Raw genomic sequence first — 20,719 nt, 5'->3', positions numbered from 1 at the left:
ATGTCTTGGAGATTGCTGTGCAAGTATTTAGTATGTTTAACTAAGACAAGCTTGCTGAGCAACATTTTACATATGCAGTGTTTTTAACTTTCTCAAGGCTACTGTTTCAAACCAGAGCTTCCTCAAAGAAATTTTAAATCAGATTTCACCTCTGGTCACATTCCTACACACTTATTCTTTCTAGTAGTTCCACAGCCTTAATCCTCCTGAAATTTTAGATCATAATTCCAAGAGTTATTAGGTTGGAAAACAGCTTCTGGGCAAATGATGTTATTCAAAAAACTTTTTATACCAGAAATAATAGTTGGATTATTTCTGCCTCATAGATAGTCTTGAGGTCTGATTTTTAACGTTATTTGGGTTTTCGGACATGAGTTTTTCCTACTTTTAAATAATAGTACTCTTAAAAACAAAAGGGAGAAATAAGGGGAAAAATAAAGATAATAAAACCAGTAGTTTGTTAAATAAACACAAAGTTTAAAATTAGCTTTGACATTCCTTTCTTGTTTAGTTTATTCTTCTCTATCCCAATGGCATTGCATAAATACTTTAATATTTGCTATTTAAGGGTCTAGCACCATCTTAGGTTCTACTAAGTCTCAATAAGTATTACTCCTTTCTAAAATTGCTCGTCTTAATTTATACATTCTTTTAAAAACATATTATTTACTGTTGAAAAGGTATTCCTAAAATTAAGACATTTGTTTATGTCTTTTAATATCAGTAGACATAAAGTTTAAAAATAGAATGAAGGATCACACACCAAAATTCATGTATCTATCTCAGGTGTGTCAGACAGTGAAAGAACACAGAACTCATTCTGTGAAAGAATTTTTTTAATCCAAAAAAGAATGAGTTCATTTGAACAATCTATCAAATATTTTTTTACTTTATTTTAATAAACTGCTTCATCTTCTAGACCATTTTGTGGTAATAATCACTTTTCAGACGGAAGGGTTTGGTTATAAAAATGAGAAAAGAGGGAGAAATGTGGAGAACTTTGTAAAAATCCAACTGCATAGTTGGATTTACGTAGTTATATCCATGGATTCGTGGATGTGAATTCTGCTCACGGCAGTGAGGTACCTGCTTCGTTTTTTAAAAAAGGACTATGGAGAGGCCAGCTGAGTGGTAGAAGAATTTAATGATGGTTTTCAAAAGGTGAATCTCTTAATAATGAACGATATCTTTTGTCCATTATACACAAGCCAGAACTTATTTTCACAGTATTCTAAAAACCTTAGTTCTCAGTGACTGTGGGACCAAGTGGGAATTCAAAGAAAGGCCAAAGTTGGCCTAACATGGAGAGTTATTCAATGACCTGACACAGATCAGCTCTGAAGCAGTGCACCCTAACCCTACCGCTGAGATTTTCTGAATACATCCTAGATAAACTTTTTGGCAATATTATAGTGTATTATCCTAGCCACATAGACTTTAATGTACCGAAAATTCTGAAAAATAGGAGTTTCCGTCGTTACACAGCGGAAATGAATCCGACTAGGAACCATGAGGTTGCGGGTTCGATCCCTGGCCTTGCTCAGTGGGTTAAGGACCTGGCATCGCCATGAGCTCTAGTGTAGGTCACAGAGGTGGCTCGGATCTGGCACTGCTGTGGCTGTGGCTTAGGCTGGCAGCTATAGCTCTGATTAGATCCCTAGGCTGGAAACCTCCATATGCCATGGGTGCAGCCCTAAAAAGACAAAAGACAAAAAAAAAAAAAAAAAAAGAAAGAAAATTCTGAAAAACATTTTGGTCCTTTTCAACTTTTCTCTAAAAAAATTAGAATAAAGAATTGAGATATGTTTATATAGCAATCTATGTATCTAGAAATTCTACCATTAGAAAACATTGCATGGATTACTCATGCAATCTCCATCAAAATTCCAATGGCATTTTTACACAGAAATAGAAAAAAAAAATCCTAAAATTTGCATGGAACCGCAAAAGAACTCAAATAGCCAAAGCAATCATAAGAAAGAAGAACAAAGTTTCAAATGAGTGTAGTACTACAAACCTGTAACAATCAAAACAGTATGGTACTGTTATAAAATAGACACAGAGACCAATGTAAGAGAATGGAGAGCTCAGAAATAAACATTTACATGTAAGTTCAACTAACATTTGACAAGGGAGCCAAGAATACTCAATGAGGAAAGGACAGTCTCTTTTATAAATGATGTTAGGAAAACTGGATAACCACATGCAGAAAAATGAAATTAAACCCCTATCTTACACCTTTCACAAAAATTCACTTGAAATGGATTAAAGATTTGAACATAAGACCTGAAACCATAAAACTAGAACAAAACATAGAAGAAAAGCTCCTTAAGGTATAGATTACTACACTGATGTTTATAGTTTAAAAATAGCATATTTTTTTCTTAAAATGAAAGTAATATACATTTATTAAAGAAAGGTAGCTAATACATGCAATCATTAGGTAAAAGGTAATTTTTTTTTTGTCTTTTTGCCTTTTCTAGGGCTGCTCCCATGGCATATGGAGGTTCCCAGGCTAGGGGTCCAATCAGAGCTGTAGCTGCCAGCCTATGCCAGAGCCACAGCAATGCCAGATCCGAGCCACATCTGCAATCTACACCACAGCTCACGGCAATGCCGGATCCTTAACCCACTGAGCAAGGCCAGGGATCGAACCCGCAACCTCATGGCTCCTAGTCGGATTCATTAACCACCGCGCCATGACAGGAACTCCAAAGGTAAACAATTTTAAAAATCAGATATAATCCTATAATCTAGCCTTTTAGCGTTTTATTTGACTTATTTATTTTAGCATAGATCTGTCAGTATGTTTGTGCTATGCATAATACACACCTCTGTGTATGTATGTGTGCATATGTGAGTACTCACATAGCCATTCAACAAATATTTCTTGAATATTTATTGGTGACTCAGGTTCTGGTTTCCCATGTTGTTACAGCCATTATTTTTACATGAAATTAATATTTCATTATATACAAACACCAGGGTTTTTAATGCAAAACCCATTTCTTACATACTGTTGTTTGAAATTTTGTGTTACTACACACATAACATATATATAATATTATGTAATATTAGGTAACTTCCTAGAAGCACAAGCATTAACATTAGCTGTTTTTTTGTTTTGTTTTTCTTTTCTTTTTTAGGCCACACCTGCAGCATCTGAAGTTCCCAGGCTAGGAGTTGAATCAGAGTTGCAGCTGCCAGCCTATGCCACAGCCACAGCAATGCAGTATCCTTGTCACATCTGTGGTCTATGCCACAGCTTGCAGCAACACTGGATTCTTAACCCACTGAGTGAGGCCAGGGATAGAACCTGTGTCCTCGGGGATACTGTGTTGGGTTCTTAACCCACTGAGACACAAGAGGAACTCCAGCATTAGCAAATATAATGTGCATTGTGTGAAAGGAACCTTTGGTGCAGTAATACAATTGACAATACTAGCCTAGGTAAACGAAAGGCCTCATCTCATTGCCATCTCTTCAGCATTGGTTATTGTGGCACTTTTATTTTATTTTCTTTTTTGCTTTTTAGGGCCGCACCTACCTGTGGCATACAGAAGTTCCAGGCTAGGGGTCGAATCGTAGCCACAGCTGCCGGCCTATGCCTCAGCAACATGGGATCCAAGCCACATCTGCGACCTACTCCACAGCTCTAGGCAATGCCAATCCCTGACCCACTGAGCGAGGCCAGAGATTGAACCCGCATCCTCATGGATACTAGCCAGATTCATTTCCGCTACACCACAAAGATAACTCCTATGGTGGCATTTTTAATTTTTGTCAATTTGCTAAATGAACAAGGCTCTCATGATTAATTTGCATGTCTTGAATTATTATAAAGATCAAACATTTTATAACTTTAGTTCCCATCTGATTTCTTCCTATTAACAGAATACTCAAATTATTTCAATACTTTTCCCTTAATTTATAAGTAGTAGCTTAAATTATATTTTAATTAAATACAGAAACATATAAAATGCCAATAGTCGAAAAGCTTTAAAGAAAATGGCAATTTATATCATTAAACCCAATATATTGTAAATATATTTCTCAGCTCATTTGTTTGTCAGTCCTATCATTTAAGATGCAAAGAAGCTTTTACATTTATGTAATCAAACCTAGGAAAGTTTTTCTTTTGTGATTTCTGCCTTTGGTGTAACACATAAAAATAACATCCAACTCTCCCCCACTTATATAAATACTAACCAATACCGTCTCTTAATACTCTTATAGTTTCTTTTATTAAGAATTTAAGACTTTAATGCTCCTAGAGTTTATATCAGCAATGGTATAAAAATTTAACTTTTTTCTAAATACTTAGGAAACTGTCCATTCCTTTCATACAGATCTGAAGTGCCTAAAATGACACTGTATCAAAAAGCTTTACCATGTTAAGAGGGAATGAAATTTTCTAATTACAAATCCAACATCATGTTTATATTATGTCACTTCATATCATATTATTTTATAAAGCACTATTTATTCACTGTAAAATATATGTTGTTTTTAAAATTCTCTAAACGATGCTTAGATACATGAATCATCTAAGAAAATTAAAAATTATGGTTCCTAATTACCTTAAAAATTAGGAAACATTTATTACCTTTTATAAAGAATCTCAGCAGTTCAACTAAACTAATTTATGCAAAATGTATTTTCATTTACAGAATGTGGCCATGGGTAAGACTTCTTCCATTGAGAAAATGCATAACATAATTATGCAAAAAGTTCCACGGAGACAGCTTAGGTTCAAGGTTTTTTCTCGAAATCAATTATTATCGTTCCAGCGGCTTCTGAGTTGTTTAGTATTCTATAATCTAGACACAAAAATAAGCAATTGCTTGCTCCCATACATTATTTAAAGCCTTTTGGTCAACAGTTTATGCATTATTTTATTTGGAAGGAAAAACCTTAATTATAAACAACTGCTGAATAAGAGAACAATGCTCAAGCAGTTATTATCAAAGTAATAAAACATACCATGTGACTTTTAAAAAGTAATAAAACTCTAATTTTTCTATGATTTTGAATGACTCTCATTATTCCTTATCAATCAAGAAATAAGAGCCATAGCCAAAGAATTCTACATAGACCATTATTTTCTGCCAAGCTAGTGTTGTAGGCCTGCTTCACATGGATCAGCATCGGCTACTCACGTAGCAATATCTCCTTCCAAGACCAGTACCATGAAGCATCTCTACAGTGACTGCATTATGTTACTTAAGCTGATGTACATTTTGAAATGAACTCTGCAATTCAAATTGTGCTAATAAAATTCTCCCTGTGCATTATATGTACATACACTTGAAATGCCCAGAAAATAAGCTCAGTAGCTATGCTAAACTATTCAGATGGAGATTAGATATTTGTAGGTAGAACATAAAGACAATCAAGCATAATCAGGCATTTAAACAAATAGTTTTGAGTTGAGGAGAAATTATGAGGATGTGCTATTAGATTTAAACATGTATAGTGTTTTTACTTGTAAGGTTAATCTGAGAAAACTAAACTGAAAGTATATCAAGAAAAAGGCATCTAATTCAAGAGATTGAGGTGCAACAATAAAAGATGTTCTACAATGATATATAAGTGAAAAATATTGAGATACAGAAATTTTATACTCTTCAGGAAATATCTATATAATGAGCAATTAATTTAGAAATGAGAGATTCAAATCAAAGACTGTACCTTTCAGGAATCGATTCTACCATACGTTGGTAAAGAAATGTGGATTAAGTTATAGAGCATGGACAGCTAATGCACAGGTAAGTAGCATCACAGGCCCTTTATTTTGTATTATTATGAATACCACTCCTTTTTTAAAAATAATAACCAGGGTTTTGATTTCAGAGAGTCATTGGATTTTGCCATGGCCTTTCAGTCTTGTTAATTATTATGTGTTCAGAGTAATGCACATTTTTATCCACAGGTGGCAGACCTTTTTTATATCAACTTCAATCATATTCAGTATTTTTTTTTTGGTGTTTTTTTTTTTCCTTAAACTGCCACCCACATTAAAATGTAAGAGTGTGCTGCTCAGAGTTCTCATTAATGTTGCACAATTTAGATGATAGATTTGTCAACAAAGTGGCTCATTCTCAAAGGCCACTGAACCCTGTTGGGATAAATGCCTTAAAAATTGTATATTGCAGAGTAATCTTTAATTATAAAGAACTCATTTGACAATTTACAATATATTGGGATTATTCTTCTTTTTCAAGCAGCAAAGAATTTTACTTTCTAGATAAGGGTGACTGAGGGAAAAAAAAAGTGATTGGATTTGATAAATAGTTAAAGCAAAGAGCTTGCTTATTTGCAAGTAGAAGAGAGAGGTGACCAAAGGCGTGCACAAATAACAACCACTTAGGATCACAAATTATTAACTGGCTAAATGGTTAAAGCAAGTAACTATAAATGCAGTGACATTTTAAAAGAATGTTAACACAGAAAGAGATAAGCAAAACAAAAATAACTGCCCCCAATGGTATAACTAACCACTATCCTCAATTTACCTCTGTAAAATCTTGGATTTACAAATCTATGTTAAGCACTTGCTTTTGTTGCGTTTTTTTTTTTTTTTTTTTTTTGGCCAAAGCAATATAAAATCGGATATTCACCTAAGCCTTTTTGTGGGTATTGTTGATATATGCAAAGGATGCTTTAAAATCGCAATGCATTTCAATACCTACATAAATAATATATTTATAATTTTATAGTTCTCAAAACATTTTACTTCTATTCAATCTAACGGCAATGCCTGATGCCCTTTCTTATATTTCTTGGAAAAAGAACACTGGAAAGAATAAATGCTTATTTTACTATCCTGTTGTTCTTCATTTCCAATGTGGGGAATTCTTTATAAGCATCTTAAAATATTTTACTTAATTTTGAAAGATGTACCAGCTTAATTTACACTATTTGGCAATCATAGTTCTCCTTCCTGAAACATAATACACTATTGAAGAAATGAATAAAACCTAGCATAAGTATTTGCTGTAGTACTTTAACACTTACTTTGAATATATGTTCATGATACCATATGTAGAGTGAAGCAAATGGTAAGAATGCACACACTGACATGACCACCAGCAAGTAATGAGTGACACTCTCCCTTCAGCCAGAAGAGCTTCCCTGACCCAAATTCTCCCTCCTTTGGCTCAGCCTCTTTCCTTATTCTTAACTATCAGCATTCTCTGACTCTTAGTGTTTCCCTGCTTTTCTTTATGGTGTCACCACCTATAATGCATCTCTGAAAAACAATTGTTTGCCTGTAATAATCCTATTATGTATTCTTATGTCTTTGCTTTCCTTCACTTAATGTTAATTAGATCACTTCCATTTTCACTGCTTCCTATATATTTGTATGAGTATTCTACAACTGTCCATCCTGTTGATGACAACTGAATTATTTCCAAATTTTGGCAAATACAAACATTTCTTCTGCAAACATTCTTGTACATTTCTCCTGATACACAAATGCATCTATTTCTCTGGGACACATATATATATATATTATGATTGCTATGCTTAAGCAGAGGCCTATGAATTCTACCTGTAGCAGATCCAAAAGTAGTTGTTACACTTTATATTCTGACCAGCACTGTATGTGTGCTGCCATTGTTCTGCCTCCTTGCCAATGCTTTGGCCTGCTAGTCATTTCAGTTTACATGATATATGGGAAATCTCTGTACCTTCTGCTCACAGAGCTGTGGACCTAAAACAGCTCTGAAAAAATAAAGTCTATTTTTAAAAAATAATGCTGAATGGGTATGATTTTCAATCTAAGGAATCCGTCTCTATTCTCAGGTCAAAAGTTATTTTCTTAGATTCTCCTATAGGACAATCTCTTATGGGAGATTCTCTTAGTATTTGGCCAACTGAATTTGATGTGTAGTGTGAGGTAGGGATCCAGTTTCACTGCTTCCATAATTATTAATTGTCCCAATAGCTTGGATTCTTTCTATACTGCTTTGAATTACCACCCCCATTTTATAAAATGTCCATATATGCAAGAGTCATTTCTGAGCTCTCTAGTCTTTCTCCTTTATCTATCTCTGTGAACAGTGCCATATGTACTGAATTAACAGATTTATAATATCTAAAGGACAAATAATTCTACCTATTCTCCTGTTTTCATGTGTCTTGACTAGTCTTATCTTTTGCATTTTAGGTCAACTTGTCACATTACACACACACATCCCCACACACCCAGACACACACCACAAACTAACCAAACAAATAACAAAGAAACAAAAGACAAAACAACCAGTTGGTATTTTGATTGTGATTACACTGTACTTATAACTCTACTTGGGAATAAGGGACAGCTCTACAATATTGGATCTTTCAATACATGAACATGTATTATATATATTATCATTTTTTCAGCCTTAAAAATACTCCTTAAAATTTCACAATTCTTTCCCCATAAAGATACTACATACCTCTTATTAGTGAATACTAGGTAAAAAGTGATGCTGATATACAGGAGTACAGTTGATTTGTGTATATTGCATTCTATGCATCAACGTTGTTAAATGCTTGTATTAATTCATATCATCTGCCAATAATAGTTTCTTTTTCAATCCTAATAATTTTATTTATCTTGCTTTATTGTATTGGCTAGGATCTCCAGAAAAAAAATGCTAAATAACAGTGTGATAGCAAATACCCTAATGTTGTTCTTGATTACAGAGGAAAGCTTTCAACATGTTACTATTTTATTTTATGTTTGCTATAGGTATTTCATGTCGCAGTAAGGAAGCTCTGACTTTAGTTTTCTAAGAACTTTTAAAAAATAAGGAATAGATGACACATTTTATTAAATGTTTTTTCTGCATTAGTTGAAATAATCATGTGATACTTTCTTTTAATCTGTATTACATTGGCTGGTTTTTTACATGTTAGCAAACTTTGCTTTGCTGGAGTAAATAAACTTGCTCATGATTAATGATTCTTTTTATATATCGCTGAAATTGGTTTGCTAACATTTGGTTGACAGTTTTTCCATCTATATTCATGAAAGGAACTTGCCTGCAAATGTCCTTTTTCATACTATTCTTGCCAAGTTTGGTATCAAGATTATATGATCCTTATAAAATAAGTGGGAGATCATTACCTCATCTATTTTTGGGGGAAAAAAAAACTTATATAGGATTAGACTTATTTCTTCCTTAAATTTTCCTGTGAAGCCATCTGGGTCTGGAATTTTTTTGCAGGAAAATTTTTGACTACTGAATTATATTTCCTTAATGTTTATAAAAATATTCAGGTACTCTATTTCTTTTTTGAGTAAATATTGCTTAGCTATACTTTTCTAGGAATTTGGTCATTCATAAAACTCCTGTTTTCCAATGTAGACTTGATAGTATAAAGTTCGTGATATTTATTATTGGCTGTTCAACAATGTCTGCACATCTGTTGTGATGTCACCTTTGTCATTTCTGTTATGGGTTATCTGCCTCTTGTTGCTTGCTCAGTCTCATCAGAGATTTAGAAAATTTACTCATCTTTTGCAACAATCAATTTTTGGCTTTCTTACTTCTCTTCTTTATAGTTTATTTCTCATTTTATTTAAATAGCTTTTTATTCATTTCTTCCTTTTATTACTTTGGGTTTGTCTTGTTATTGTTGAAATAAATACTTGGCTTATTATTTGTCATTCTTTCTATTTTTTTCTAAGACATTTATCATTTATTTAAGGTAAAAATTTCCCAATAAATACTTCTTATAGGAAATCTGCAGTTGCTACATGTGAGATGTTCATTTTTAATTAGTCTAAAATATTTATAATTTCTATTGTGATTTCTCTTTAATCTTGAAGCTTTTCTAGCTACATTTTTGTTATTCATCTGCAGCTTAATTTCACTGGTATAATTCCAGTTCTCTGAAAACAGTTGAGGCATAATTTATAACTCAGCATATGGTCAATTTTTGTAACTGTTCCATGTGTTCTTCAAAAAAATGTGAATTTTGCAGCTGTATACAAGTGTCTATATAAGTCTATGGAGATCAAGTTTCTTAATCTTATCTTTCAACTTTATTCCCTCACTGATTTTTTGCTCATTTTATTTCATCAATTACTAAAGGAAGTGAGTTAATATCTACTGCCGTTGTAGATTTGTTTATTTCTCCTTGCCATTCTGTCAAATTTTCCTTAATCTATTTTAAGGTTACGTCATTAGGGGCATTTAGATTTAATATTAGTCTACCTTCCTATTGCATTGAAACTTCAATCATTTATAAAGTAACTCTCTCTAATAATGGTTTGGGTTTTAAAGTCTATTTTGTTTAATTAGAGTAGTTACACCAGCATTCATGTGGTATATGTATGATATAATTTATCCAACTCTTTTCCGTTATTATTTATGTTTTACACAAGAGGATTCCTATCAGTGGTTAAGGAATGCCAACAGCAGACAGTCGCTAAGTGGTACAATCAGGAACTGAGCCCAGACAGTATGTTTCTAAAGTTCATGGCTCTCAACATACTGCTTCTCTTACAAGTTCCAAAGAGTGAAGTCAGCTTAGGTTGGAGGTGGTGGTGGAAACTACTCTCATTCTAATTTCTGCAAAGAATTTATCACAGGTTGCTATCTAATTGTGATTTTTCGCATAGCTTTGAGTTAAATTCTCACTCTAATATTCTATGGCAGTATATTACTTTTTAAAATCCTTAAAAAAAAACATTTTTAATCCAGAACTGCAGCACTCAACCTTTTTCTCTTATACACAAGAAAAAAAAGTCTTTAACGTTTTGCTCTTTGCTTCTTCACCATTGCCATGACTATTAGCAACCTTCACTTGCTTGTCAAATGCCACTGAACACTATCTCAATCTGCCCTAACCTAAAAGAGATAGCCAGGTTGCAATATGATCGATATTTCTAAGTGACTGTATGGCTCTACTGAGAAGTAAAGCTTATTGCAACCTGAATGTATATTTGTATGTGTGTATACACACAAATTTAGAGATACACTATATCTTTAGTGAAGATTTTGGCTTGTTACATTTAACACTGCATTATACATAATTTTATATGTCTTTAAAAATTCTTTAGAAATATTTTATTGACTATAATATGAATGTATTCAGATTTATCCAACTATTGCCCTATTGCTGGACAATTTAATCAATTTCAAATTACTACCATTATAAATATATGGAAATTATCATATTTATATAAATTTTGTCTCCTTTAATTATTTCATTAAGTTAGGTTCTTGGAAGGGAAACTGCCAGATACTATCAGTTGGGCCCTAATATCTAGTTTCTTCTTTTCCATGGTAATAACTCCCCCAAACTTATCTTCCAGAATAAAAGCTACATCTTCCAAGCTGTTTTTACGTGTAGCGTGGTCATGGACAATGTTTTAGCCATTGGAATATAAGTGGAAGAGGTATGGACACTCTTCAAAAGATGTCCTTCAAGGGAGGGAGCATGAATCTTCTACAAATATTTCCTTCCTGTTGCTAGAATATGGATGGATATTGGATCTTCCAAAACACTAGGCAAAAATCACATGTTCAGAGAACCAGAGAAAAGATGAAGGATCTTGGTCCCTAAGGACTGTAAAACCACCTAGTCAGCTCTTAACTGCCTACAAAGACTTCCCATAAGAACATATAAAATCCTATCTTTTTAAAGCAAGTTGGATTCCTTGCAACCAAACCTTTTCAAAACTAATAGAGTTAAAATGTTGCTTTGGAAACATTTAAGGCTCTTAACAGAAATATTCACATCACTTTACGGAAATCTGAACAAATATAACCTTTTCCCACCACTCCTGAAAGCACCCAACTCCTCACATTCTTGTTACAACATCATTACTGCAAACTACTTTTTACTAGCTAGATCTCATAAGTGGAGCATACCTTTACATTTCTTTCACTAACTTCTTGCATTAGAATTGCATTCCTCATTATTTGTTCTTATACCTTGTCATCTTTTAAACTAAGATGTTAGTGTCTTTCTTACAACAGATCTTTACATGTGATGTTTGACATATTTATTAGTAGTAGTCCCAGTTTTCTATTTGCCTTTTTAATTTTATTCATACTTGGATTTTTACTTGTAAAGCTATAAAAGTTTCATATTGGCAATAACTTGTGACTTATTCCAGTTCTGTTATCACTAAAAATCATTATGTACAATGCTTTCTACCACATCACTTGGATTCATTTGTCTGTGAATATATAAAGCCTTATTTTAAAATATTTTTTAGGATTTAAAAACAATTCAGGTTTTAAGGATGATAACAACTACCACTGAATTTAAGGGTTTTCACAAATAAACTTCTATGTTGAAGGTATAGAAATGTAAGTCATATATTTTTAGAGCAGATTATGAATATTATAAGTTTTAGTTCACTCTTGAAGAGGACTACTTTTTCACTACTCTTTTTAGGACTACACAAAAAAAATAATTCCTTTTCTCTCTTACTGGTAACAAACTTCTGAACAACAGGATCCCTTCCCTCCAACCTTTTCTGCTGTTACCCATGTGATAGTTGGTCAGCCCCAGGACAATAAAAGGATTTTCAACTCTAGGTCTGTGGTCAAACTTTCAGTTCCTATTCCCAAGAGTATAACTTTTAAAAGCATTTCATAAGTGCACACACAGATAGATGCCCACAAAGTTTTTCTGCCAGGCAAACTTGGAAAATATCTGTTTGGCCTCAGCAAAATTGTATTTTCATATGTGTTTAGGAAGACATTCCTTGCAATACTTAATAGTATTATGGAGATTTTTGTAAAATGTGTGATCTACCCATTATGACGCCAAATACTTCTTTTGCAGCAAAAACAAAAAAGTAGCAACGAATATTTGAAGAAACTTTTTTCAGTAAAGAAAAAAGCTTCTGCAACTTTAAGAAATGTGTATCTCATTAAGAAAATGAAAGGAAATGTTGCTTTCATTTGCCAGTTTAGAAACATTACCTTTGTAATGAGTTTGAAAACTATAATTACAAATTCAGTTGTCATCTGAATATAAAAGCCTATGTGTTATAGCTTTATATGCACTTGTCATATATTTTATTTATAAATTAAAATAAGAGAAGGCACATAAACTTCCATTTTGCAGTAATCAATTTTCTCAAAGGTGTGTATTATGTGTTTCATGAATATATATTTTTCCTACCCAGTGCAGTGCCAAAATTCTCTGTTCAGACTTCAGAATCTTGTAAGTAGATTCAAAGAGGACTCGTGTCATCAGCAAGAGGAACACTAAAAAAAATAACAGTAGAGGATTAATAGTGCACTGTTCCTTTTTTAGAAAATACATCAAGATATGGCTCTTTGGAAGCTGGAGATGTCTTTGGTTTTCAAAATAAATTTTATACACATGTAAAAATTTATATAGATACATAAACATAATAAAGTTATTATCTATGGAAAAAGAGGCATTAATTTGACACTACAATGCCACCAGAATTAACATAAAAATTATATGCATAGAAGCTATATTATATGCCTATACACACATTTGCGAATCACCTCAGAAGTTGTTCATTTAATTTTGATATAAATATCTTGAATATGTTTTAGGACAGGCAACATAAAGGTAAATTCTTCTTTCTTGGAATGCATTATGACAGATTTTCAGGTGTCCTCCTAGGTCCTTTCCTTGATTCTATGCCAATGTATGAGAGGAATGGCCAGTGTAACTGTCCAGCGGGAGTCATTCAGTATCTCTACATTGGCATTCCTTCCTCTCTATCTCTATGACTGCACTGCCCAGCCAAACTTCAAAAATATTTCTCTTGCCTCTTTCTAGAGTGAGCAGGACCCTGGCTTTGCTACCAGCTCCCTAGGCTAGACAAAAATGGCCTCTGGCCATCAGTTGAAATTCCCAAGAACAGACTTTTGAAAGCAGCAAACCAGTGTGCGGTGGCAGTCACAGGCTTGGTGCCAGCTCAGGCTCCTCCCTATCAGTTCAATTTATAGAAAAGTGAGTAATTCTTCAGTGTCATTCTTATTATGCCATTGATGATTCACAGTTTTGATCAAAAGATTTATGGTATTAGGAGTAGTTTTATTATCATATCATTATCCATCTGGAGCATGACTGGGAGGGCGGTGGAGGGATTTTACTTCCAATATCAGATCTTTTGTTAATAATCACAGAAATCATCACACTGACAGAGAAGATTCTACATTATTTCATTAATTCACTAATTACTCCACTGGAAAGTATTTTAAAACTGAGAAAAGTTATTAATAATCTCAAACATCAGAAATAATGCTACTGCAGTAAAATAAAAGTTGTCTACATACAGTCTGTCAATTATTTTAAAAAACTTGTTTATTTTCACTAAAAAATTTAATTAAAAGGCATCCCAATTTCTACTTTTTTCAGTTAAGTGAAATTGCACATCAGACCAATTATATAGAGACTGCCAAAGTAAAATTTACTTAAAATGAAATGAAATAAATTTGCCATAGCCTATGTGTGGGCAACATGGAAATACACGGGTGGTAATTTTACCCACAAGAGGGAGCCTGTATTTTTATATTTTTGTCACAGAACTTGAAAAACTTGAATTAAAATATGAAATTTGAAAAAATGTTTGTTGATATCATAATCTCAACATCAGGTCAAGTTTTAAGATAGTCAGATTTCAGTTGGCATATTTTTCTTCCACCATGACTTACCAGTATGTCAAAAGATTAGAATGATATTTGGAATTTTTAAAAATTTTCCTACCTATATTGCAATTAGGATTTTTTTTTTCAGCTATAATAATGAAGATGTAACTGCCAAAACAGCCTAAGAGAAAATTCCTTTCAGGTGGTAGTAACATTAGTTGGATGAAATTGACTAGAATTACTATGACTGCTCTACATCCAAATTTAGTTATATAGAAGTGAAGCGATATTTCAGTCATCTTATCAGAAGAGATTTATATACAGCAATAATTTTCTATTTATTTATGGAACAGTAAAAACCCTATTTTAAAAATTATGGCGGCCATTCTCACAAGGATGACTTAAAACTTACTTAAGAAAGGGTATAACTGATATCAGGATGAACTTTCCTTTCTTAGAGTTGAAAAAGGATCCTTTTATTAAAAAAAAAAATCTAAGCTTTATTACTTCATATCCTGTAATCTCCCTAAATAATATCTTAAATTACTAAGACTCTCTAAATTAAATATGCTCTGGGTTTTGTAACAATAAAATATATTCATCAACTTAAAAACTACCTTACAAAAAATAATTTTGGTAATTCTTATCAACTGAAAATGATCGGTTCTATCACATCCAGAGACACAATAATAATCCAGCTGAAATGTGTTTTGTGATCCATTGTAAAGTTCAGGAAAGATAGATTATAAAAATGCCCCTTTCCCCCATGGCCTCTTCTCAGCAACTTGACAGTATTATAATAACAGGGCCAGGGAGTTGAGGAAAAAGGGGTTAATCACTTCTGCTCTTCCTTCTGGAATTCCAACCTACCCATTAAATCATTGTTTTTTCTTCCAGCAGGGACTGTGAATCTAATGGACCTAAAATCAATACCTTATAAATGACATAAAAAATATATTCATTTTATGGACTAATGCACCCTAGTGTCTGAATCCTATTTACACCCTCTACTTTAAAAAGGAGTAACAGACCCATTTCTGCCAGTGAAAGGTTACTCAGTCACACTGGTGACATGCTGCAGAATGCACTGTCATACTAGAGTGCAGCATAAGGGAAAGCTTGGTGGCTGCAAATCCACCACTGCAGAAACTTCTAATCTGGTGCAATGCACTGGTTTTAAGGAAACACAACCAGAAAGGAGCATGCAGGTGGTTTCCAAGAGATTCCCATGTTCTGAGGTGGATTTACAATGTCTCTTGTTTTATTATCCTGTTTCATAACTTCCATAAAATTTTAGGTGCATCAAATATTACAATATTGAAAAAACAAACATAACTTCCACTTAACAGTAAATTCTATAATGATTTAGGAAGCCCAATAAAACCCTAAATGCTCACTAGCATACAAAAGAGATACTAGCCAAATAAATGTAGTTGGTGTGAGATCACATTAAACCATTGTCAAAGACGAGCTCTGGGAAGACTGAGGGCATTTCATCACAGTGAAACAACCAAAAAAGATAAAGTGACTATCTTTTTAATTACATATCAAGAAAATATGCTGATGAGAAAGTTTTATATTTACATTTTTTTTTTAATCCTAAGAAGCCACACACTTACTTTCACAAGCCATCCTTTCCCTCAGAAAGTATTATGCTTAGTTTTAAAAAGAAAACTTTGGTTTACAATCTATTGGTAACTTTATTTTAAGAACATCTATGATTAATATTTTTTAAGATGCCCTGTAAAAATGCAAAGATACATGCAATGCAAAGATAAAAATATGGCCAAAAAGGAAAAAATAGAAAAAAAAAATGCTAAGAACTAAAGGAAGACTTATTTTCCTGGAAAAATAGTATTCGACTTACTTTTTGTTTCAATGGGTACAAAGTGCAAGAATCAGAGAATAACAGACAGGGAAAGCAACTTTAAAATATATTTTTTGAGAGAATTCTAGCAACAGGTCAGCATGAGTTTTCCTGTTCAGTTTTACTGGCTTAAAATCCATAGAGTTATAAAACTACAAAAGAAAAAAGAAAAAAAAACTGTTGTTCTTTATTCCATTTGCCAACCAGAGTCATTTATCCCCTATTAGATAAAGTATAATAGACTCTACCGAAAGGGTCATTGGCCTTCCATTTAATGATATTGCCAGCCCCAATCTGCATTTTCCCGGCAATGTCCCTCAACACAGAATAAATGGCTGATCTCTTCACAATAACAGCTGATTTCTATTTATTAAGCTAAAAAGGTCACCATTTTCTACGGCTGGGCCGCCCTGCACTATTGATAATTTTATGCATAAACAAATGGCAAATTTGTGCCACATAAATATGCATTAGCAATTACTTTTTCCTCGGGCAACGCTCACCGCATGCAAATGTGTACCTCGCAGGGCCTGGTAGCTTTTGTTTTAGCTCTTGAACAGTGAAACAAAAGAGCACAATAAACAATTTTAAAATTGCCAATCAATAAGCAATGCAAATGCAAAGGTAAATGGCAAGAAACTTGCTTGGAAACAACTAAACAAAAAGTAAGGTGGGGGATGGTGGAAGGACTTTTTTTTATTATTTCATTTCTTTCTCTTTCATAGTGAAAAGGCTAAAGTCCTCTTGATACAACAGCTAGCTAGGCTGGTGCTAAAGCAGCTGCCAGATGGGGAAAAGAGAAAATATACACATGTTGAATCAACACACACACGTACACATACACACACCCCAAAAAGGAGGTCCAGGAAAAACTGTGTTCCTATATGATTTCAAATGTATCACTTATTCAAATGTCTGCTTTTTCAATTTCAGGGATTCAAAGAATTTTTAAAGTGGGAGGCATTACAGAGATACATAGCCAAATCTTAATTCCACTGCACTTTGCCATGTTGCTGTTTTCTAGTATCACCTGCCTCAGACAAAGAGAATATACATGATCAATAAGCAGGATATTTCTAGGGACATGAGGAAAGGAAGTAAATGAGGAATATACAAATGAAAAATAAAAAGCATCTCATAAAACATCTACATCAGATAAAACATCAGATATTTAACAGCAAAAACTTTTATCTCAAAATGACACAAGAATTACATTGGACATAAGGATAGAGTGAGAAGAGGCTAATAAGGAAAGAAGGAATGGGGTAAGAAAGCCTAGGTGGAAAAAAGCGTTACCTAACTTAAACATGAAAATGAATGACAGCTTAAGAAAAAGTTGAATATTTTTTAATGAAAAATGAGCTTTAATAAGAGGGAGTTTTGTGCACTCTACCATGTACCATTCTAAGATCCAGTACCCTTGGATCTTCACAGAAACCTCTATAGGCTGGCACATTTCACAGCACAAGCCACAGGGAGGTTAGGAAATTGTATTGTTACTTAAGGCTGTGCTAGATCAGATCTTGACTCAGTGTAGTGCCAGACCTTGCTGCATGACTGCTGCGTAATACTGCCGTCCATTCCTTAAAACCCATCCGCTTTGACCCAATTGAAAAATCAGTTCTTCAATATGTTGATGGCTTTGCCTTTGTGTAAATAAGTCAAACTGTATTTTAAAAAATTAAATTTTGGACTTACACCAGTTTTTAAGACTAAGTTATTAAAATAATTCAGCTCCTGTAAAATACACGAATACTAAGAGTTCCATCGTAGCTCAGTGGTTAACGAATCTGACTAGTATCCATAAGGACGTGGGTTCGATCCCTGGCCTTGCTCAGTGGGTTAAGGATCTGGCGTTGCTGTGAGCTGTGATATAAGTCACAGACATGGCTCAGATCCTGTGTTGCTGTGGCTGTGGCATAGGCTGGCAGCTGCTGCTCAATTCAGCCTCTAGCCTGGGAACCTCCATATGCCATAGGTGTGACCCTAAGAAAATGACAAGAGACAAAAAAAAAACAAAACATGAATACTAGTTTGTATATTAGTATGAGGATACATTGGTGCATGTACACTGAGGCCATGCCAGAGTCTTAATAACCATTTGAGAACAGAAATACTGTTTCTAATCCCCATCTTTATCTTAATATAATTAAAGGTTATACTATTAGCCAGTATTAACAAGAAATAGTAAAGATAAATATTCTTGGCCTAAATACTCAAACCTGAAAATCTAAAACCAGCAGGTAGCTCTGTCCTGTTCAAAGCCAAGATAAGCCTTCACAGGGGCCTCTCAGAAACCCAATATGGATACTAAACATCAAACTCATCCTTCAGAGAAGGCAATGAAACTTCTCCTGGCAATACTTCCCCTGGTCAGTGTTGGAAGATCAGGCCTATTGCTAACACATAAAACGCCTTTGTATTAATTAGTGAAGAAGCCCTTTAGGTGGACAATTCAGAAAACAGGATGGCCTTGGAAGAGACTGGATTTTTTTTGGTTAGAAAAGTATTATTTCTAGTATTAAACCCCATTTTTTTTAGAATTAAAGACTTTGGAGAACCTACTACCCTCTTATTTTATTATAAAAATAATACAGATGGATTCCAATATTTTATGTATTAATTCCAATAATTACATAACAAGCATACTCCCAATTTTGCTATGTCTTGTTTTAATTTCCAGTTTTCATAGTTGGACACATAAAAACTTGTGAATTTTTTTTCTGTATCAACTAAATCCAATAAATGTGTGCTGTAGAGTATTACCATGGAACAGTCCAAGTTCTCATCATCACCATTCCTCGCCCAATTCCTCACTCTCTATACAAGGTAAGAATTTCAAACAAAAACCATGAATATTCCAGCTAGTCTGGAGTTTGAAAGGTATCAATGCTTGTGCAGTCTACTATGTATAATGCAGGTAAATGGAAGAATGCGGGAAGTGCGTAAAAAGCTAGGTGTGTTGTATGGACACTTCAGTATTCAAAGGCTCAGTGCGGCAGAGGCAAGGTCAAATAATTACACTGTGTGTCCCCAAACACACTTTTTTTTTTTCTTTTTTTGCCTGTGCTTGTGGAATGAGGAAGTTCCTGGGCAAGGGACTGAACCCATGCCACAGAAGTGACAATACTAGATCCTTAACCCACTGAGCCACCAAGGAACTCCCCCAATACCCTTTAGAGCAACAAAATTAGGTTTACATAGAGGGTAACTTCTGAGGGGTTCAGAAAGGCAGAGAGGGCAACAGGAAGTTCCAATCAGGACTAGAACTTCATGCAGGAGGAGAGTCCCTGCTTCATTTGTCCTGGGTGAGGGTCTGCCAGGCTCTTCACCTTGGATCTGTTCTTTGTTCACCTCCTGCTCTGCTGACCTCTGACCTGGACTGACCCCTGTGGGCCAAGTTTCCCAGGTCCCCAGGCAACTAGTTGGCTTTGAGGTGAGGTCAGCGACTGGGAGGGGACTGGAGTGAGGTGGTGCGTGGTCCTGGGCGTGGGCTTGTGCATGTTCTCATGCGTCCCAGACCCTCTATCTCCCTCTCTTTCATTTACTTTTAAAAAACATTTTATTATAGACAATGATATATTAAAAATAGAGACTTCAGTAAAACAAACCCCCATCCATCATCTCCAAGGTTCAACACCTAACATCCTTCTGCTGTTTGAATTTCTCCCTCTCTTTCTCTCCTTTGCCAGGTGTCTCAGGCAGAAGCTCCATCTTTACCTGGCTCCACCTCCTGCCAGACAGATCCCCAGGGTTCTAGCTTCCATTCAGTGACCCTGGTAAATTCCCTCCTCCCTTTGTCTCCAGCATAAGGGTGGTAGTAACTTCTTCCTGCTCCTGACCTCCAGGTCACTCTTTTACAATTTATTATTGTCAATGTGTAATGATTTTCCAATAATACATGCCCCTTTCTAAAATAATCACAGTGGTTTCTGTCTTCCTGCTGACCATAACGAGTACTTATTTTATTTTACTTTATTAACACTTGCTGGCAGAATCATTATTCATCACTTACTTATAGTTCCCTTGAAGCAAGTCAAGGCCACCTAAACTATAAGACATTTTCAAAAGCATAGAGCCTAGGAGTTCCCTAGTTGCTCACAAGTTAAGGATCTTGCATGTCACTGCTGTGACTCAGGTCACTGCTGTGTGTGGGTTCAATCTCTGGCCCGGAACTTCTGCATAACGCAAGTATGGCCAAAAAAAAAGTAAAGGGCAAAAAGTATGGAGCCCAGGCATGTTGTCCATGCCTGAAGTATGA

The 20,719-nt window shown here is 34.3% G+C and overlaps 1 protein-coding gene across 12 annotated transcripts in view; it reads right to left on the bottom strand.

Annotated features, from left to right (window-relative positions):
- SOX5 (SRY-box transcription factor 5) overlaps positions 1-20,719 on the bottom strand; it is a 999,607-nt gene that overhangs the window by 714,430 nt on the left and 264,458 nt on the right. For all 12 annotated transcript variants that reach the window (XM_047787389.1, XM_047787393.1, XM_047787388.1 and 9 more), the window contains one exon: positions 13,144-13,229. The gene's annotated coding sequence lies outside the window, so the exon portion shown is untranslated. The remainder of the gene's footprint in view (positions 1-13,143; positions 13,230-20,719) is intronic.

This window comes from Phacochoerus africanus, chromosome 7, assembly GCF_016906955.1.
Source record: "Phacochoerus africanus isolate WHEZ1 chromosome 7, ROS_Pafr_v1, whole genome shotgun sequence".
Classification (NCBI taxonomy): Eukaryota; Metazoa; Chordata; class Mammalia; order Artiodactyla; family Suidae; genus Phacochoerus; species Phacochoerus africanus.
The sequence above is the reverse complement of the archived record's forward strand: the minus strand, read 5'-3'. Positions and strand labels throughout refer to the sequence as shown.